This window comes from Mustela putorius, unplaced genomic scaffold, assembly GCF_011764305.1.
Source record: "Mustela putorius furo isolate JIRA1106 unplaced genomic scaffold, ASM1176430v1.1 tig00000831_pilon_pilon_pilon, whole genome shotgun sequence".
NCBI classification, from domain to species: Eukaryota; Metazoa; Chordata; class Mammalia; order Carnivora; family Mustelidae; genus Mustela; species Mustela putorius.
In genome coordinates this window covers 8,242,622-8,264,433 of record NW_025421490.1, presented here as the reverse complement: position 1 = coordinate 8,264,433, position 21,812 = coordinate 8,242,622, and the positions used below count along the sequence as shown (strand labels likewise).

Genomic DNA, 21,812 nt, shown 5'->3' with positions numbered 1-21,812 from the left:
AAGTCAACTGAGGAAGAGGAGACATAAGGTATGAGTGGTCTAGGCAAGTCCAGAAGGTCAGAGTTTGCAGGAGCTGCATGAACAAGATCCAAATCCAAGATCTAATCTTAGGGCCATGGGACTGCCCCATTTTACATAGCTCTCTGGGGTTGGACAGCCTTAGGTCCCAAACTACTAGAAACATTCAGAAGAAAGTCTGTGTTTAAAAACACAGACCTGAAGAGTGCCTGGGTGTCTCAGTTGGTTGAGCATCTGACTCTTGATCTCAGCTCAGGTCTTGATCACAGGGTGGTGAGTTTAAGCCCCATGTTGGGCTCCACACTGAGTGTGGGCCTACTTACAGACACGGATCTGAGGGCAACTGCACCTTCATACAGATGAAGTCCTTTGATGGATGCTGGATACTAGACTCTGCTGCTAGACTTTTCTTAATATTTAGTCCCACACACTACTGACCATAAGATGCCGACACTTGTATGTGCCAGCACGATGACCGTGAGCCCGAGGCTAGTCCTTCCTTCACTAGGCCATGTATCTAGTTCTGTATCAAAGTGAAAAGCCATCTTTTTACCAATCTCCCAGGCAAGAAAATCTCCCTCGTATGTCACTAGAAGTTCCAAGTGCCTATATTCCAACTCCCATTTGACGAGACAGAAAGTATGCAGTGAACGATTCCAGGGAGAGGAAAAGTGACAGAAAGAAGAAGGTCATTTAAGTTGTGCGGATTCAATCATTCTTCATAGCCAGTGATAACAATAGATCATTTAAAACTGACAAATCAAGTATTATAGAATAAGTATATTTAAAAAATATAAAGATAAATGCTAAAAAGAGCAGAAGGAGGAAAGTCATGTTAATATATTAATTAATATACGAATTTCACTAGTAAGGAGTCATTCGTCCTGTCTTAAGGAATAGAGGAGGGTCACCTGGGTGGGGCTCAGTCAGTAAAGCCTCTGCCTTCAGCTCAGGTCATGATCCCACAGTCCTGGGATTGAGCCTCGCATCGGGCTCCCTGCTCTGCAGGGCGCCTGCCTCTCTCTCTCCCTCTGCCTCTGCCCCTGATCATGCGCTTTCTTATCATCTCTCTTTCTCTCAAATAAACAAAATCTTTTTTTAAAAAAAGATTTTATTTATTTATTTGACAGACAGAGATCACAAGCAGGCAGAGAGAGAGTGGGAAGCAGGCTCCCTGCTGAGCAGAGAGTCAGAGCAGGACCCTGGGATCATGACCTGAGCTGAAGGCAGAGGCTTAACCCACGGAGCCAGCGAGGTGCCCCTCAAATAAATAAAATCTTAAAAAGAAAAAAAAAAAAAAGAAATGGAGGAATACATGTAATGTAAGTAAATATGTATGTATGTAAATGTATGTAAAATATGAATTCATATTTATAAAAGTAATGACTAAAAACAAAAATACAGATGGGTATTTCCTCATACTTTATTAGGAAAAACACCCACCTACACTACATTCACTCCCATACAAGAAAATAAAGTCCATGGAGTGAAAGATTTTAAAAGTTATAAAAAAAACAAACAAAAACACCCCAAACCCCAGAAAACATATACAAAATCTGATGCAGAATCAAGACCAACCGTTTATGTGTATGGGCTAGATTCTCTGTGACAGAGTTACCTGCCACCCTGCTTTCGTGTGGGGGGTATCCCCACCCCTTGGGATAAGTCACTAGTGGCCAGGCCTTTGTCAGCCTCCCTTACCCTAAGAGTAGCCAGGCCTGTGGTCTGTCTGCATGGCCAGTGAGATCTGAGGGCACAGCCGCTGCAGGGCTACTGGGAAATAATATTTTTTCCCCTGATGAGAGGAGCGCCAGGAGGACAAAGGCTTTTACGCCAACTGTTTTCTCCCTTTGAATGTAGCTGAGAGGTTGGGCGCCACAGGAGCCATTTTGAGCTCATGAATCAGCCAGAACGAGGACTGGCAGAGCAGCAGGAAGGAGCCCACGTGCTGAGGCCACCGCTGAGCCGTTGAGGACCTGCCAGCCGCCAAGATGCAGTGACTCATATCTTCACTTCCAACGCTCATCTCTTTCTGCGCCTGCCATGCGTGGAGGTCTCCGTTAATGTTGCTTAGCAGAATGTTCCTCTGCAAAGCTTTTAGCCGGTGGCCTTTTGCAGACCACTTAGATCCTTCGTTTGGAGCAGAGGCTAGTGGATTTTGTACTAAAAATCTTCCCAGCAGGGCCTCTGCCAGGCGTTGGAGTATATAAATGGCCCTCCGCTTGTGGGATGGAATCCCAGAACACTGGAAATGGCAGTGCAGGCACAGAAAATGATTCAGGAAGGAGCTTCTTGAGGTCACAGGAAGATCACGTAAACTGCTCCGGACAGCCGAGAATTCTTGATTCTTAGAAGTGCGTAAGCTCCGCAGTCACGGGGTGTTCCGACGGCTAGAGGTCTCTTACTGATTTCTTGTTGACTTCTATTAAATTCATAATCTCTCTAACAGACTCTTTTCCTTCCCCCAGGCCTCTCCTCCCTCCCTGACCCTCACAGTTCTTGACTTCTTAATCAGTCTCAAGCTCCCGCAATTATCCGGACCCCTAGTTCCCAAGATCTCCACACCCTCCCCCTCCGAGCTCCCTGGGAGACTCACCCTCACTCCTTTCTAAAATACACCCCTTCGGGCGCCTGGGTGGCTCAGTTGGTTAAGCAGCTGCCTTCGGCTCAGGTCATGATCCCAGCGTCCTGGGATCGAGTCCCATATCGGGCTCCTTGCTCCGCAGGGAGCCTGCTTCTCCGTCTGACTCTGCCTTCCACTCTGTCTGCCTGTGCTCGCTCTCGCTTGCTCTCTCTGACAAATAAATAAAATCTTTAACAAAAAAAAAAATAAAATAAAATAAAATAAAATAAAATACACCCCTTCCTTCTGCTCCTTCCGACACCACCTTGGGGGACTTCCCTTCCCCTCTCTTTCCAACCCCGTCGGGTCCTTCCCTGTTTAGCCGCAAGGGGTCCTTGGATAGCCCCCCATCACCCCCACCGTGCTGCTTCTCCCCCGGGGGCCTCTCTGACCTCAGTGCTCCCTCTCTGTCCAGAGCCTCAACCCACTGCATACTTGGCAATCCGGTTTCCTTCCCCACAGCTACACTGAAACTGTTCTCTTAAAGGTCAACAATGACTTCTTTTTAGCTAAATCCATTATTCTTTTCTGGTTTCTCAATCTCTTGACCTCTCTGGTGCATTTAAAAAAAAAAAAAAAAAGAAGAAGATTTTTTTCCTGCGTCAACTGCTCTGTTCTTGGCTTCCATCCTGCTAGCTCGGCCGCCGTTCCTTCTCTTTGTATGGCTTCTCCCCGCGTTGCCCTTCCTCTACTGGGTACTCCCTTTTTGCAGCCCTGGGGCCCCAGCCTCTCTTTGCTCTTACACTCCAAATTCCCATCTTCCCTACAGCTGGAACCTCTGTGCCAGAAAGGACTGTGCCCTTGCTCACTTGGGCATTAGCCCCTCGCTGCTTCCTGTGGGTAAACCCGTGGCGAGCTCACTTGTACTATAATTTGACAGTATCTCTCTTCCCAAACTCCCTCCTCCTTTCCATTGTCCTGCCTTAGGTCATGGCAAGGCCATTTTCTTAGTCTCTGTATTAGTTTGACAGGGTTTCCATAGCAAAACCCCACAGAAACAACAGAGGATGAAGGTAGCTTACAGGACAGAAATGTACTTCCTACAGTTCTAGGGGCTAGAAATCCAAGATCAAGGTGCTGGCAGGTTTGGTTTCTCCTGAGACCTCTCCTTGGTGTGCAGATGGCTGCCTTCTTGCTGTGTCCACACACAGGCTGGTGCTCTCCCTGCTCATAGAAGGGCACCACTCAGGCTGGATTAGAGCCACCCCGGTGACCTCAGTTCACCTTAATTGTGCCTTTAGGGCCTTACTCCAAATGCAGGCACAATCTGGAGTACTGGATGGAGGACTTTAACACACACATGGGGGCACCGATGCCAACCATTACAGGCCCCCCAAGCCAAAAAACGTTACTGTCCTCTGTACTGACCTCTGTCATCTTCTACCCAGACGTTTGGTCTAATGGGCTTTTTCTATGAAATGGTAAGTCCTTCTCTTTGCTACCAGTCACAGTGCTGTCATCAGGCGTAAATCTAGTATAAATTTCCTCACCTAGTCTTTATAAGGCAATCTATCATCGGATCTACCTCACCTTTGCTTTCACATTAAAAAAAAAAGATTTATTTATTTATTCTAGAGAGAGCGCACGAGCAAGGGGAGGGGCAGAGGGAGAAGGGGAGAGAGAAGCATCCCCAAGCAGACTCCCCACTGAGTGTGGAGCCTGACATGGGGCTTGATGGCTTGGTCTCAGGATCCCAAGATCACGACCTGAGCCGAAATCAAGAGTCAGATGTTCAATCAACTAAGCCACTCAGGTGCTCCTCTTTTGGCCTTTTTATCAAAGCCATTCAGGTACATAAAAAATAGAAATGATAATATTTTTTTAAAAAAGAAACAAACAAACAAACAAACTCCTCCCCTAACCCCAGGCCCATTGCCCAGATGTAGGCTTCATGTAGTTTCCTTGATCTAGAATATGCTCGAGGAAATCACTCTTCACCGTATCTCTTTTTTCTTGTCTTGCTGGGTACTCCATAGTTCTAAATAATAATATTACACATGTATTTTTAAGCAGCATGCATGTACTCATTGATCATACATTTAGACATCCTGTTCTTTATGAAACATAAGAGTTAGGCTCAGAAACACTGCCCCCGTATCACCTTGCCTCATTCTGCCTCCCAGATTTGATATAGCTACAAATTATTTTTAGGCCTGAACTTTTTTGCTTGCTATCAACATTTGGGAGTATTTCTTAATTCCTTACAAAGTAAAATGAGATGACTAGTTCCCTTGCTCTTCCATTTCTCTTTCTCCTTCCGCTTTTTCACTTTTGTTTAAAGAATTCTTTTGGGGCATCTGGGTAGTTCTGTTGGTTGGGTGTCTGACTCTTGATCTCAGCTTGGGGCTTGATCTTGGGGTCATGAGTTCAGGCCCTGCAGTGGGCTCCACACTGGGCATGGAGCCTACTTTAAAAAAAAAAAAAGAAGAAGGAGAAAGAGAAGAAGAAGTTTTTTTAAATTATAGTAATTTTATAATTTATTATTATTATTTTAAGTAAACTCTATACCAACATGGGGCTCAAACTCATGGCCCTGGGATCAAGAGTCACGTGCTCCAACGACAGTTTTTATCAGGTAGATCTTTAGCTTCACATTGTCAAGAATGATGACATTTATAATCTGTGTGTGACAGTGTTTAAGAGCTACATATTTATGGGTTTATTCTGAAAGTGTGATGTCAATACACAGGCCTTACAATATTATGACTATGTGAGTATTTGTCCACAATAGAGCCAAATATTGTGCCGGGACTGAATTTTCCCCCCCCTAAGATCCATTGTTAACCATCCCTGGACCATTCAAAACACTGTGCTCTTTTTTTTTTTTTTTTTAAGATTTTATTTATTTGACAGAGACACAGCGAGAGAGGGAACACAAGCAGGAGGAAGTGGGAGAGGGAGAAGCAGACTTCCCGCTGAGCAGGGAGCCTGATGCAGGGCTCCATCCCAGGCCACTGGGACCATGACCTGAGTTGAAGGCAGACGCTTAACGACTGAGCCACCCAGGTGCCCCAAAACATTATGCTCTTAACGTCTGCACAAATACATCCTCTTTTCTTTCATTCTACCGATTGCTCAAAAATCTTGCCACATTTTAGTTTGCTTCACATTTGGACATTTTGCTCTTAGCGTTTCTAATTTTTTTTTTCCTTGTTGAGAGGTATGTTTGTTTCCTGGTGATAACAGAGTAGGTGGTTTAAGGCAACATAAGTTTATTTTCCTACAGTTCTGGAAGCCTAAAGTCACAGCATGGGCAGGGCCATGCTCTGTCTGGGCTCTGGGAAGAATCCTTCCTTCTTTCTGGCCTCCAGTGGCTCTGGCAGTCCTGGCATTCCTTGTCTTGCAGCTTCAATGCCCTAGTCCCTGCCTCCCTCTTCACATGGCCTTCTTCCCTGAGACTCTGTGTGTGTCCTCTCTTCTTCATAGAAGGACCACCCTCAATCCAAGATGCCTTCATCTCCAGGTCCTTAACTAGTTCTATCTGCCAAGACCCCATGCTTAAATACTGTCACATTTTGAGGTTCCACGTGGACATGAATTTTACGGGGGGGGTACTGTTCAACTCACGACAAGGGGAAAATAAAATTTTCTCACTATATTATTAATATTTTTGGAGCTCCTGGATGGCTCAGTCGTTTGGATGTCTCACTCTTGGTTTTGGTTCAGGTCATGATTTCATGGGTGGTGCTGGAATCAGTCCTGCCTTGGACTCTGCACTCAGTGAAGAGTCTGCTTGATATTCTCTCCCTCTGCCCCTCTCCCTGCTCATGCATGTGTGCTCTCTCTCCAAAGCAAATAGATATTTAAAAAAAAATACACAGTAACCAAAATATGGGAAGAGCCCAGGTGTCCATTGGCTGATGAATGGATAAAGAAGACGTGATATATATATAGAGATTATATATATACTACACACACACACACACACACACACATGCACACACACAATGGACTATTACTCAGCCACCAAAAAGAATGAAATCTTGCCATTTGCAACAACATGGATGGAGCTAGAGTATAATGCTAAGTGAAATAAGTCAGAGAAAGGCAAATACCATATGATCTCCCTCATATGTGAAATTTAAGAAACAAAACAGATGAACCTAAAGGAAGGGAAGAAAAAATAAGTTAAGATAAAAATACAAAAGGAGGCAAACCATAAGAGACTCTTAATTGTAGGGAACTAGACTGAGGGTTGCTGGAGGGGCGGTGGGTGGGGGATGGGGTGACTGGGGGATGGGCATTAAGGAGAGCGCTTGAGAGAATGAGCATGGGTGTTCTATGATGAATCACTAAATTCTACCTCTGAAAAACTAATAATACACTATATGTTAACTAATTTGAATTTAAATAAAATCTATAAATAAATAAATAAATAAACAAAAGATATTTTCTGCACCGTGATTTAAGGAAAGAGAAAATTTTGATCCAAAATGAATCCAGGACTTCAAACACAGTCATTGTTTCTTGCCTTGTTTCTTCCTCTCTGTGCTTTGCCTTTGTTTCCTTCCAGACCAGCTTCACGCTCAAGCAAGCTGGCATCTCGTGCTGGCAAGGATGGGTCCCAGCATCTCTCCACATTCATGTCTTCTTCACAGGCTGTGATCCTAGCAGAAATAAAACTACTGTACTGACAGTTCCAATAAAATACCTGAGGAAGTCTCTCTCTTTTTTTTTTTTTTAAGATTTTATTTATTTATTTGACAGAGAGAAATCACAAGTAGATGAAGAGGCAGGCAGAGAGAGAGAGAGGGAAGCAGGTTCCCTGCTGAGCAGAGAGCCCGATGTGGGACTCCGAGATCATGACCTGAGCCGAAGGCAGCGGGTCAACCCACTGAGCCCCCAGGCACCCCCTGAGGAAGTCTCTTAACAGACCTTGCTTGGTTCATGTCTGAACAATCCCTGTGGCCCAGGGCATGAAGTGAGCTTACTTGGCCAAACCTGGCTCACCTGCCCACCCCTAAAGCTGAGAGGTAGGATGGCCCTACCCCATGGATGAGGAAAGGATAGTGTCCTAAGAGATTCTGGGTAGGCACAAAAAAGCACATGATCCCTTGCAAAGCGGAGAAGAGCTTTATCAATAGCTTGATAGTTCAGCTGTACGTAAAATTCTAGGTTTATAATTTTCTTCCAAAAGGTTGAAAGTAATATTTCATTGTTTTCTTTTATCCCTACATTATGAAAAAAATTTGAAAGTGCAGAAAAATTGGAAGAATTCTATATTGAGCGCCCATATATCTAATCATTGAGATTCTACCATTGACATTGTATTTACTTTATTAAATATCCTTTTATCCATCCCTCTGTTTATCTGTTGATCCATCTTATTTTGTCAGAATTTCCAAATAAGTCACAGACGTCCCTCCTCTTGACTCTCAGACCCTTCAGCATGCATGCATATCATTACCTAGAGTTTAATATTTGTTTACAATTTTTTTCATTTGGGCTAAAATTTATAGACCACAAAATGCAAATATTTGAAGTGTGCCATTCATTGAGTTTTGACAAACCCATATCAAGGTGCAGAACATGACAACTTCCCTCCTGGCCCTTCCCAGTAGAGGTAACCATTGTTCTGATTTTTTCCAACATGGATTCACTATGCTTTCATGTAGATGGACTCATACAGTAGTCACACTTTCGTGTAAGGCTTCTTTCATTCAGCATCACGTTTTTGATACTCATCCGTGTTGTAGTCTCTATCCATCCCACTATATGAATGCACAACCGCTTATCCATTTTTCTACTGACAGACACATGGGGACTGTTTCCAGTTTTCAGCTATTGTGAAGAAAGCTGCTACACACATTCTTGCACACATCTTTTGGTAGGCATAGTTCCCATTTTTCTTGGACAGATCGCTGGGAGTGGACTTGTAAAGTCGGAGTGCTTTCATTTTATGAGGACCTTCAGATCTTCTGCCAAAACAGTCCTCCTGTTTTAGAGTTCCACCAGCAAAGTATGAGAGTTCCGGTAGCTCCACAACCCTTGCCAACGTTTGTTGTCCGTCTTCCCAATTTCAGCCATATAGTGCATTTCATTTTGATTTTAGTTTTTAGTTCCTAATTTCTAACCATTTCAAGCAGTTTTTCATGTGTGATGTGCTTATTTACCTTTAGGTAGTATCTAATTAAATCTTTCACTCATTTAAAAATGTAGATTATCTGAGGCACCTGGGTGGCTCAGTCGGTTAAGCATCAGACTCTTGGTTATGGCTCAAGTCATGATATCAAGGTTGTGAATTTGAGCCCCACAGAGTCTACTTTCTCTCCCTCTCCCTCTGCTCTTCTCCCCAATCTCTCTCTCTCTCTCTCTCTCTCTCTCTCACACACACACACACACTAAATAAATTAATAAATAAAATCTTTAAAGATAAATAAAAAATGAAAACATGGATTATCTTTTTTGAATTGTAGGTCTCTTTTACTTTTTCTTTCTTTTTAAAATATTATATTTATTTGATACAGAGAGATCACAAGTAGGCAGAGAGGCAGGCAGAGAGAGAGGAGGAAGCAGGCCCCCCACTGAGCAGAGAGCCTGATGCAGGACTCGGTCCCAGGACCCTGGGATCATGACCTGAGCTGACCCACTGAGCCACCAGGTACCCCTCTTTAATTTTTTCTTGCAGGGTTCTTTATATATTATGGATTTTAGAACTTGGTCAAGTATATTTTGGAAATTTTTTTCCCCAATCTGTCATTTGACTACTCATTTTCTTAGCAATATCTTTTGATGAACAGAAGTTTTAAAACTGATGAATTTATCAATTCATCCTTTTATGGCTTTTGCTTTCAGTGTTCTTCCTACCCCCAAGTCATGAAGATAGATATTTTCCCATGTTTTCATCCATCTTTTTGTTGTAGTTATTATGTTTAGTCAAGAATTCATTCCAGTTTACATGTATGATTTGAGGCAGGGCTCAGGTTTCTTCTTTTTCATCTATATGGATATCCAGTTGTTTTAATATATCTTAAAAATTTTTTTAGTGTTTTCTGATGTCTAATAGTTGCAGATAGCCTGTTACTAGTTTGATTTTTATTCCTTTGAGGCTGACTGATTTCTTCCCTCTTTCAGTGTTCTTCGGATCTTCTTTTTTCCTTGGTACTTCTAATATTACCCTGCCAATCTTTCAGTATCCTCCTTCAATCTGAAGATTCATGGTATCTTAGCTTTGGTAGATTTTCTTCAATGATTTCTATGATAGTTTCTATCCTTGCATTTTCTGCAGGCTCTCTTTCTGAAACATATACTGGTTGTGTTGAGGACTTGGATCAGGCCTCCAGTTCTTTTATATATATATATATTTTTCCCCACTTTTTGTCTTTCTCTTTTTTTCTCATGTTGTATTTCCACCTTTCTAGAAAAAAATTAAAGTTTAGCAAGCCAATTTTTAATTTCCAAGTACTCTTTCTTGTTCCCTAATTGTTCCTTATTTACGGCATCTTGTTTTTACTTTAGGTATTGTATCTAGAATATCTCCAAAAATATTAATTTGAGGTTTGGAAAATTATTTCTCGGTTACTCAGATTGGTCGCTGTGAGGTCAGCCTTCACGTTTGCTCTTCTGTTTTGTTTTGTTTATTTTTTATGTAGCTGATTTCCCTCCTGTGCCCAGTGATGTGGGGGTGTTTTTTATTTTAAAAAAAGAGAAAATAAGCTGATTTTTTTAGATGTGTTTCCTGTACTATGGCATATAGAGCTGTTTTCCTGCTAGCTAATTACCCAGAAAGCAGAAGAGCCTGACAGGAAGTTCTGTGATCATGAGCAGAGCTTGCTACACAGGGAGGCTTCCTGTTACAGTGAAAAAAGTGGGGAGCCAGAGAGGGTTTTGCTGGGCTGCTGTGCTCACCCCCCAACATCAGCCCATCAGTATTATATAAAAGCTATTGTCTCCTGATTGCCCTTTTCACATTTCTTCCAGCTGTTATGGCTTTTTTCATTAAAAATATTATTTGCTATTCTTTTTAATTGTGTATTGTAAGGGAGGGGAGACAAATGACTGCCTTTAGAACTATGTGTTGACTAAATTATTTCCTGCTCTAAGTTGGCATCTGTCATTGGATTTGGATGGATATCTTTACTCTCCCATGGCTGTGCCAGACTCACGTCCACTTTCATGCCTTCGCTTAATGTGTTCCTTTATTTTTTTTTTAAGATTTTATTTATTTGACAGACAGAGATCACAAGTAGGCAGAGGCAGGCAGAGAGAGAGGAAGGGAAGCAGGCTCTCTGCTCAGCAAGAATCAAAGAGCAGAGAGCCCGATGCAGGGCTCGATCCCAGGACCCTGAGATCATGACCTGAGCTGAAGGCAGAGGCTTAACCCACTGAGCCACCCAGGATCCCCTAATGTGTTCCTTTATCCAGAAACTTCCTTCTTCTCTCCCTTTCTCTCCCACCTTCACCTAGTGAAATTCTTCCCATCTTTTGAAGTGAACTTGAGCATATTCCTGATGAATCCTATCTATTTAATTCATCTTTCATTTGCCTCCCTTTTATCTTGTACTATTATCCATGAAATGCCTATTGTTCACAATTCATCTCTTAATTATTCAGTCCAGTATTGTACACTCTCATGTCAAATGTTTATTATTATGTTGGTAACTATTAAAAAGTCTTTGGGGACAAGAATTTATTTTTCTCTGTCCTTCAAAACACATAGCACAATATGCATATATAATAGGTATTCAGTAAATATTTGTAAGTGGTTAACTTCCCTGCTATTTGCAAGAAAGAAATTACCTAATAGCTTATATTTCTTTCTGCTGGAAACTGTAAAACACATATTTTAATTGAAGGCTGAATTACAGATGCTCCACTTCAGGCAAAAGAAATACTGATTTTTCTCCACTAAGGAAAAAAAATTAAGTTATAAAGCATAAATGTCTGCTGAAATCCATGGCAATAGACAGATCCACTAGAACTGAAGCAGTTGACCTAAGAGTGGTTTGGGAAAAGCAACATAGCAAAATCTGACTTAAAAATAGACTTTATAGTTTTACAATTTCCATAATATTGCTAACAGTGTCATCTTCAGGTGAAAAGGAAAGAGGTCTAGTGGCAGAATAAGAACAAATAATAAACAATAATATGCTTCTGGGGGCGCCTGCATAGCGGAGTTGGTTGAGCGTCCAACTCTTGGTTTTGACTCAGGTTGTGATCTCAGGGCTGTGACATTGAGCCCTGTTTTGGACTTTGTGCTCAGTGGGAGTCTGCTTGGGTTTCTCTCTTTCTCCCCCTCTGCTCCCCCTGCCCCACCCCCAATCTGCAAACTCATTCTCTCTCTCTCTCAAATAAATAAACCTTTAAAAAAAAGAAAGGAAGGAAGGAAAGAATGAAAAAAAGAAAGAAAGAATCAAAGAGCAAGTTTCTGATAGTAATTTCTGCTGTTCACCAAATATATCAGCTTCCTCTCCGCGGGGCACATGGTGTGGTCATACTGCCTTGATCCAGGGAAATTAGGGGGAGCAGTGTGACTTGCTTTGACCAAAGAAATGAGAATGGGAGTGATGTCACTTTCAGGTGGAAGACTTCAAAGCCTGTGAGGGAGACGCCATATTCCTGTTTTCTGCTTCTGTGGCAGTGGAAACGTGGTATTCCATAATTCTGAATTTCTTAAAGTCCATACTGAACAGTCTTCCTACAGACCTGTTTTGGAAATAGTGTGACTGATAAATCTTTGTGGTTTAAACCACAGAGTATAAATTATTATTGCTGTTCAGGGTCAGTAAACTCCCGCCTGTGGGCCCGCTGCCTGTTTTGGTGAGATTTGATTGGAACCCAGATATGCGTATTTGCTTATGTCTTGCCTCTGGGTGCTTTCTCACTGCTCCTGAATTGTCTAATTATGAGACCATACAGCCTGCCAGCTGCATGTAGTTACTACTGCTATTTAAGAAAAAGTGTGTTGACCTTTGGCCTAGTCTATCCTAACTATGGTAGAACTGGAGGTCTTTGGTAAGTTCCTTCATCTGTTTCGTACACAACACAAAAGGTATTGATAGTAGCCAGCCTCCAAGATGGCACCAGTGATCCCCAACTCTGAACACAAGGGTATTCGTGTGTACTTCCTTCCCACCCAATAAAGCTGACTTATGGAGCCATGTGGGAGTCATGGAGGGTGACTTCCAAGTTTGGGTCATAAAAGATAGTGTGGCTTCCATCTCTCTCTCTCTGAGATGACTCACTCTGGGACAAGGCACTCCCATGTCCTGAGGGCACTCAAGAAGTCCTGTGGAAAACCCCACATGGCGAGAACCTGAGCCTCCTGCCAACAGTTCATGAGTCAAGCCCTTAGATGATCGCAGCTTTGACCAGCGTCTTGACAACAACCTCAAGTGTGACCCTGAGCCCAGATCACCCAATGAAGGTACTCCTGAATTCCTGAAATTATGAGATCATAAATGTTTGTAGTTTTAAACCACGAAGTCTGGGGGTGATTTGTTATGCAGAAATAGATCATTATTGCACTGTTCAAATGAAAAAGGGTACTAGTCTTCCATGCTTATACATAGTATATATTTGCATGTGGAATTTTACACCCCCACACACATGCATTATTTATTATTCTATTACTGGACAAAGAATTTGTGGACTTCCGTAATTAGGTTCTGTTGTGTGAATACAGATAAGGTTCCCTTACCTGTGGAAGAAGCTATTACACATGTATATATCTTTTCCATTTCCTTCTTGACACCTGATCTTTATGGAATAGAAAGTGAAATGTATTCTGAGAAGGAAGGAAAAAGAACTCCTAGGGGCACCTGGGTGGCTCAGTGGGTTATGCCTCTGCCTTTGGCTCAGGTCATACATGATCCCAGGGGTCCCGGGATGGAGCCCCGCATCGGGCTCTCTGCTCAGCAGGGGGCTTGCTTCCCCCCTCTCTCTGCCTGCCTCTCTGCCTGCTTGTGATCTCTCTCTCTCTCTGCCAGGTAAATAAGTAAACTCTTAAAAAAAAAAAAACCAAACTCCTAAAACTACATATTTCTTGATATGGTAGCTGCTCAGATTTGCCTTAAGTTCTTTGTATGTAAGAATAGAGTAGGATAGGGACGCCTGGGTGGCTCAGTGGGTTAAGCCGCTGCCTTCGGCTCGGGTCATGATCTCGGGGTCCTGGGATCGAGTCCCGCATCGGGCTCTCTGCTCAGCAGGGAGCCTGCTTCCTCCTCTCTGCCTGCCTCTCTGCCTGCTTGTGATCTCTCTCTGTCAAATAAATAAATAAAATCTTTAAAAAAAAAAAAGGCTTGGTTTATAAAAAAAAAACGTAATTAAAAAAAAAAAAAGAATAGAGTGGGATAAATGGAGCAAACTCTTCATAGTATTTTACCGTTTTATTTCTAAGGTGATAATACAGAAGTGTCAGAAGCCACATTTTTCCAGTACTGCTATAACTTTATAAATGCTCCAAACGGAATAGTTCATAATAACACCTGGAATTGTAGGAGTGACATATGGAATGATAGCCAAGGGGCAAACGTCAGTAGGAATCAGGGTTAAAGGAAAACTAAATAAATTTCTTCTCAAGTGGTATTAGCAGATTTGTTTGGAGATCAGTTTGCACATTTTTTAAGCCAACATATAAACAAGTGAGCTAAGTAGTATCTTCGGGTAATACTGGTAGGCATAAAGCACAAGAAGTAGAAAATAAAAAACAAAAGCTAGAGAGAGAGAAAGGGAGTGGGTAAAAGATAAAATCTGTGGTGTGGTGTGAGTACTTACATGCATGTTCCTTGGATTCTCAACCATGGCCCCAATTTGGCAACAATGCTGGTACCCTGGCCTACTCTCGTTTTCCAAGCCTCTGTCTTGCTCTGTCCTTCAGGAAACAAACAGTGCACTCCCAGCCTGCAAACCGGTACTGAGCTCCACAGCTCAGCCTGCGGGGAAATTAGGCTCAGACTAGAGGAGAAATTAAAAGACTTCCTGCTCCCCCACCCCTGCCCCAGCAAAGGCCTCAAAACATAGTTTCTTTTTCCTTTTTATATCATTTTTGTTTAGCAACCTTGTGACTGTTGTGAATGGGAAGGCTGTATGTGCTAGAGGGTGCTCTGCGACTAAGCCCTGTTGGACTGTGCGGTTTTGTTAGTCCTTATTATCATAGTTGTCTTAAGTGATAAACCCATAGGGTTGAAATTGGGAGACCAGGTCGCTGGTGCTGCTGCTTCTAGGACACACAGTGGGGTATCAGAGAGCGTTTTCCAGGCCTGCCTCGTTTAAGCATCGACTTGTCCTGTATCGTGCATATTAATCTTTGTATCATAAATACGGCCAAAAGTCAAGACCATGTCTCATAAACTTAATAGCACTAATGAAGGGACATAATATCCGAGAAGTCCTGAAAAGTCTAGCATGCTTGTTGGTTGTAAATACAAGAGGAGATGTTGAGAAAACCAGATCGTTTTCTAAGACAAAGGAAGGTGCGTGCAGACAAGGTGTATTTTAAGGGAAAATCCTCTGGTTCTTTTTAGAAGAGTGAAGAACAGCTGTTAAATTTTTCATTGGCTTTCTTATTGTCCTATATGTAGGTTACATAAGCGTACGCTTGAGTAATCACTTCCTGACTTGGAATGAACCCAGGAGGTGAGCCCTTGCCTAGAGGTCAGGAGGTTAGCCTTGGGGCACTCTGGATGCAGGGAGGAAGCTAGCACATAATCTTCATAAACTGTGGTCTTATTCAAAATGTAACCTGCGGTGGTACCTACTTTTCAACTAAAAAAATGTTACACAGTGTATCTAATGGTTCAATGCAAACCCTCCATGGGGAAAATGAAGAAGATATTTTTAATCAAGTTGCCACCGTCATCATCCCACAAATCCCACTCTTTGAAGCAGCCTGACTCAAAGAAGCCATTTCTAACATGATTGAGTGGTTTTTCCATCATTAACGAAGCTAAATTTTAACTGAGTTCTCCTTGACTTTTATCTGAATTTCATCAGAACATTACAGTCATGGCTTTTTAAAAATTTATTTCCTTTGATTATCCTTTGCATTTTACAGCCCTTCTAAATCATAGAGAAGATTGAGCTAGAAGTGTTTTCTTCCTCTGGGACACATTGCTGATATGACATGGCTCATCTCACTGAGACCTGACACAGACCCCCAGCACAGTGTCATAGGAGTCATTCAGCTGTGACCGAGAACCTCCAGTTGTGTCTCATAGTAGCTGATATGGAAAACCTCAATTTTTACGTTGATGTCTGCTCCATCCTGTGTTTTCATGATTCATGATTTCAGCAGCACAAAAACCTTTCAGTGGTTTCTTAGATGAGACACCACAGGCATAAGCAACGACAAAAGAATAAGTAGACAAATTGGACTTCGTCAAACTTTAAAACTTTTGTGCTCCAAAGAACAGCACCGAGAAAGTGAAACACAGCCCACAGAATGGGAGCAGGTACTTGAAATCATATATCTGATAAGGGGCTTATATGTACAGTGATGAACTCTTGTACCTCAATAATAAAAAGACAACCCAACTTAAAAAAAAATGGGCAAAAATCTCTGAATAGAGGAAAGGACAGATGTTGGCGAGGATGTGGAGAAAGGGGAACCTCCTACACTGTTGGTGGGAACACAAGCTGGTGCAGCCTCTCTGGAAAATAGTGTGGAGATTCCTCAAAAAGTTAAAAATATAGAGCTACTGTATGACCCAACAATTGCACTGCTAGGAATTTACCCAATGTTCATAGCAGCATTATCAACAATAGCCAAATTATGGAAAGAGCCCAGATGTCCATCGACACATGAATAGATAAAGATGTGGTGTATATAAATAATGGAATATTACTCAGCCATCAAAAAATTAAATCTTGCCATTTACAATGAGGTGGATGGAACGTGGAGGGTATTATGCTAAGTAAAATAAGTCGGAGAAAGATAATTATCATATGATCACATTGATATGTGGAATTTGAGAAACAAAAGAGGATCATAGGGGAAGAGAGGAAAAAATAAAACAAGATGAAACCAGAGAGGGAGACAAACCATAAGAGATTGTCAATTATAGGAAACAAACTGAGGGTTGCTGGAGGGGAATAGGGTGTGGGGAGGGGGTAACTGGGTATGGACATTAGGGAGGGCATGTGATGGAATGAGTACTGGGTGTTATGTAAGACGGATCACTGACCTCTACCTCTGAAACCAATAATATATTATATGTTAATTCATTGAATTTAAATTAAAAAATAAATTTAAGGGGCGCCTGGGTGGCTCAGTGTGTTAAAGCCTCTGCCTTCGGCTCAGATCATGATCCCAGGGTCCTGGGATCGAGCCCCACATCAGGCTCTCTGCTCAGTGGGGAGTCTGCTTCCCTTCCTCTCTCTGCCTGCCTCTCTGTCCACTTGTAATCTCTGTCTGTCAAATAAATAAATAAATAAAATTTTTAAAAAAATAAAAAAAGAAGAAATTTCTCCAAAGAAAATAGAAAAATGGCCAACAGCACATGAAAGGATACTTACATCCTCAATCTTTAGGGAAAGGCAAATCAAAACCACCATGAAATACCACTTCGCATATCCCAGGATAGCTAGAATCAAAAAGAGGGATAATAACAAGGGTGTGGAGAAATTGGAGTCCCCGTACGCCACTGGTAGAAATGTAAAATGGTGCCATCACTTTGGAAAACGGTCTGGCAGTTTCTCAAATAGTTAAAGATAGAGTTAACATTTGCCCCAGTAATTTCACTGCTGTCAATTCATTTCTCCCTGAAGAGAACTGGAAACATATGTCTCCACAAAAACTTTTATATAAATATTCACAGCAATATCATTCTTTGTGGCCAAAAAGCAGAGGGAAAAAAGCCTTAAATATCCATCAGCTGGTGAATGGGCAAATGAAAGATGAGTTATCTGAAGAATATGAAAGCACTACTTGGAAAAGATATATGCACCCTATGTTCATGGCAGCTTTGTTTGCAGTAGCCAGGCTAGCGAGGCAGTCCCAAGCATCCATCCGCGAGTGGATGGACAGAGAGGATGTGGTGTCTGGGATGCCGGGGTGGGTGGCTCAGTCGGCTGAGTGTCTCCCTTCAGCTTGGGTCATGATCTCAGGGTCCTGGGATGGAGCCCCATGTTAAGATCCCTACTTAGCAGGGAGCCTGCTTCTCCCTCTACCTCTACCCCTCCCTCTGCGTGTGCTTTTCCCCTCTCTGTCTCTTTCTCTCTCAAGTAAATTAATTAAAAGAAGAAAGTTGTAGTGTATCAATACAGTAGAATACAATTCGGCCTTAATAAAAAGAGAGGTAATCTACCATTGCAGCGACGTTAAGTAAAATGCTCAGATGGAGAAGGACAAATTCTGTATGATTTCACTTATAGGTGAAACAAAGGAACCAACAAAGGGGAAACAAACTCATAGATACAGAGAACAGAGCGGTGGTTTTCAGAAAGGAAGAGGGTTGGGGGCTGGGCGGAATGGGTGGAGGGGCTCAGCTGTATGGTGATGGGTAGACTAGACTCACGGTGGTGATCGCGTTGTAGTGTACACAAATATCGAATTACAGTGCTGTACACCTGATTACGTCATGTCGTACACCAGTTTACCTCCACAAAAAAACACGAACTGTCCCGTGGACTCCTACTGGGCATTACAGAGAAATCAAGGACTGACGTCCGCTACAGCACAACATGCAGGAACCGCTACGCTCAGACGCCAGTCACAAAGGAACACACGCTGTGTGAGTCCGTTCATATGAAATGTGGGAGAAAGCCAGTCTACAGGGACAGAACCCCGACTAGTGGTTGCCTAAGACTGAGGGAGAGGGAGGAGGGCAGTACCTGCTGATGGGCACAGGGTTCCGTGTTTGGGTGATGAAAACGTCCTAAAATTGCGGTGATGATTGAAAATACTAAAAACCACCACATTGTACACTTTAAATAGATAAAGTTTATGGTGTGTAAATTATACTTGTAATGTAGCTGTTATTTAAAAAAACACACAAAAAACAAAAAACAAAACGTGGGGCCCCTGGGTGGCTCACTGGGTTAAGCCTCTGCCTTCGGCTCAGGTCATGATCTCAGGGTCCTAGGATCGAGCCCCGCATCGGGCGCTCTGCTCAGCTGGGAGCCTGCTTCCTCCTCTCTCTCTGCCTGCCTCTCTGCCTGCCCGTGATCTCTGTCTGTCAAATAAATAAAATCTTTAAAAAACAAAACAAAACTCTTGTATGGAGATGACATGGGTCCAAATCAGGGCCAGATCAAGAGGCATGAACCAGGGACCAGTTGTCATGGGGGAGGTGGTAGCACCTGGTGATGATTGGGCGCCAATAAGTGGCGTTGGCTCTGGAGTTGGTTGCAGGGGTCAGACTTGGGGCTTCAGCAGCTTCCCAGAGAGGAGGTTCAGCACAGCTGCTGTCGTGACCCAAGATCCTGCTTCACATCCCTAGATCGGAATATGGCATACCAGCCATCCTCAGACACCTCACTGAGGACTGAAGAGGAACCCGAGGCTTGGGGACATTATGAAACTTGTCCAGAGTCACACGGCCTATAAAGGGCACAGCCAAGACTCAGAGCCAGCTTGGAGAAATGAAAATGAACAAACTATGGCAAAGTTTTAGGAGAAAGAAAGACGTTTCAGTTCCAGATGCCAGTCATCCATGTCAGGGGCAGACAGACGCAGAAGGGGTTCGTACTGGAAAATGTCCCTTCCCAGTGAAGGACCGTGGCCTGCAGAAGTTGATGAGTCAAGAGGAAGGCACATGGGTGAAGATACTGTGGCAAGACTGAGAGCTGAAAGGCGGTTCTTCCAAGGCTTCTTCAGAACAACTGGAAAGAGAGCAGGGAAGGCGGTCGCGCGGGTATGAGCAGGAGGACCCAGAGTTTTGAATGAAGAAACTACAGACCTCACAGTTGAGCAGACGATAGAAACAGTTTCTCCTGTGTCCCAGATGGGACCTCTGAGAGAGCCTTTGCTGACATGAGTCGAGACAGTACTGCTGGGCGCTGGCTCTGTCCTCGCTTCCTGGCTGTCAAGGACTGGACAGAGGGCTGAGCCCGGCAGTCGGCTCTGCCTTTGCAGCCTGTTTAGGACTGAAGCAGAAGTGGGAGAAGGAATATGGAGTGACTGCTACTTTTGATGCCAGTTACAAGAGAAGGGTCATTCCGTGTCACAGCAGCCACTAAGCAAGTGGTAAGAGAGGAGGAGATTATGAAACAAATCCAAGATGCCAAGAAAGTGCCAGAAGTAGGAGGGGAAGCAGAGAGTACTAGCTCCCCGTGCTCATGGATCCCTACGGCCTTCAGCATGCCCTCCCAGGAGCCCTTCTCTGCCCCAAGGACAGAACCTGTCACAGGGGTAGCATTGCAATCTCTTGCCTTTCAAGCCAGGACACTGACCCAGCCTCCACGTGCCTGCTGCTAAGCTAATCCAAGCAGCATACTAACCCCTAACCCCTCTCCCACCAACCCTTTCACTAGGGACTTACAGAGGACGTTTGAAATTGAGCTTTAAGCAGTCTCTATGGTTTCTGTATTTTGTCTGCACTTAGGCAAGGGCAGGGGCAGGGGTCCAAGGAGCAAAAGGAACTTTGTGTTCCCAATCGTTCTACTTTTCACTAATCCCAAAGGTCCCAAAGAGCATGTCCAGGCAGAATTCTTTAGGAGGTGATTTTGAGAATGGGAAAAAAACCCATTCCTAGAGAAGAGCTGTTTTGCAGTTAGGCTAAAGAAGTCAAGGAAATGTTGCCCTCTATTCCCTTCTGACTCCCGTAGCCCGTTCGAAATCTCTGACAACAGGGAGGCAGAAGTATCTGAACTGGAATCTGTATTCGAAGCATATTTACTGGAATGTAAAACAGTATGGGAAGCAAAATGATCTCCCTTTGTTTTTCAAGCCATTGACCTGCCACTTCTCAGTACTGGCCTGTCTTAGAGGTCAAGAACATGGTGGCCTGGGCTTGGGTTGGGGACAAGGTGCAGGCTATGCAAAATTCCCAGGAGGGCAAACTGTAGCCCAGCAGAGCTACATTTGAGGAGTAAAGTTGAGCTTCCACTTTGAGTAAGAATAAATATTAAGAATATTTATCAAAAAAGCCAAAGTCCTTATTTTTATGTGTTAAGAATATTTTAGTTTGCAATAGTAAAAAGTTGTAGGAGTTGTAAGTACTCTTGCTAAAGGTAAAAGGGTTAGCCATAAGGAATTGTCCATAAGATTGATTTATCAAAGATGCCTACTGATGGGGCGCCTAGGTGGCTCAGTGGATTAAGCTGCTGCCTTCGGCTCAGGTCATGATCAAGCCCCGCATTGGGCTCTCTGCTCAGCAGGGAGCCTGCTTCCCTTCCTCTCTCTCTCTGCCTACTTGTGATCTCTCTCTCTCTGTCAAATAAATAAATAAAATCTTAAAAAAAAAAAAAAAGATGCCTACTGAAGTAGGAAAGGCTGGGTTTTGGAGATGGGATTCCTAGCTTATTTGGAATCATTCATTTTAAGTAGCACATTGCAGCAACAATCATGCCTATGACCAAAAAAGCCACGAGGTTGGAGTTTCAAAGAAAATCAGGGGCGCCTGTTTGGCGAAGTTGGTTGACCAGCTGCCTCTTGGTTTCTGTTCAGGTTGTGACCTCAGGGTGGTGAGATTGAGCCCCATGTTAGGCTCCATGTTCAGTGTGGAGTCTGCTTGATATTCTTTCTCACTCTTCCTCTGCCCCTCCCACTTATGCACTCTTTAAAATCTTAAAAAGAAGAAGAAAAACAAAACAAAAAAAAAAAAAAGAAAGAAAGAAAATCAAAGAGCAGTATTATCCTGGTTTTAAAACCTGGGATGAAATTCTGATATCGTTATTTGAACAGAATCAATCCGTAGAGAATATGTATTTTCCTTATATACTGCTGCAGTTTCCTTCTGTTAATCCTCTAACACTGAGATGACAAGGACAATCAGTAGATTGGAGAGCAGATTACTGTTGGATTGTCATGTGAGTCTTGGTAGGTTTTTGCTTTGCCCTTCGGATTTTGTCCCCACAAGTTTTGTGAGGATGGAGATTCTAGTTTTATTAGCTGCGTGTGCATCCATCCCCCGACTTGTGGAGAACAGAACATCGTCTTGCCAGTTGCAGCCCCTGGACCTCTGCTAACTGGAGATCCCATCTCGTTTTTACTTTTGAATCTTGGTCTTACAAGCAAATGTAACCTATATATATTTCTACTGATGAGAATTTATAATCTGCTAGGACAGAA

General features: G+C 43.0%; 1 long non-coding RNA gene and 1 pseudogene across 1 annotated transcript; one reads left to right on the top strand and one right to left on the bottom strand.

The window, feature by feature from the left end:
- Positions 1-7,028: 7,028 nt before the first annotated feature.
- On the bottom strand, positions 7,029-14,523 carry LOC123393376. Its single transcript, XR_006608145.1, has 2 exons — positions 14,357-14,523; positions 7,029-7,248 (listed from the first exon to the last, which is right to left on the bottom strand). It is a non-coding gene; the product is annotated as an uncharacterized LOC123393376 (long non-coding RNA).
- A 4,645-nt stretch (positions 14,524-19,168) lies between these two features.
- On the top strand, positions 19,169-20,001 carry LOC106006654 (annotated as a pseudogene).
- Positions 20,002-21,812: the final 1,811 nt, after the last annotated feature.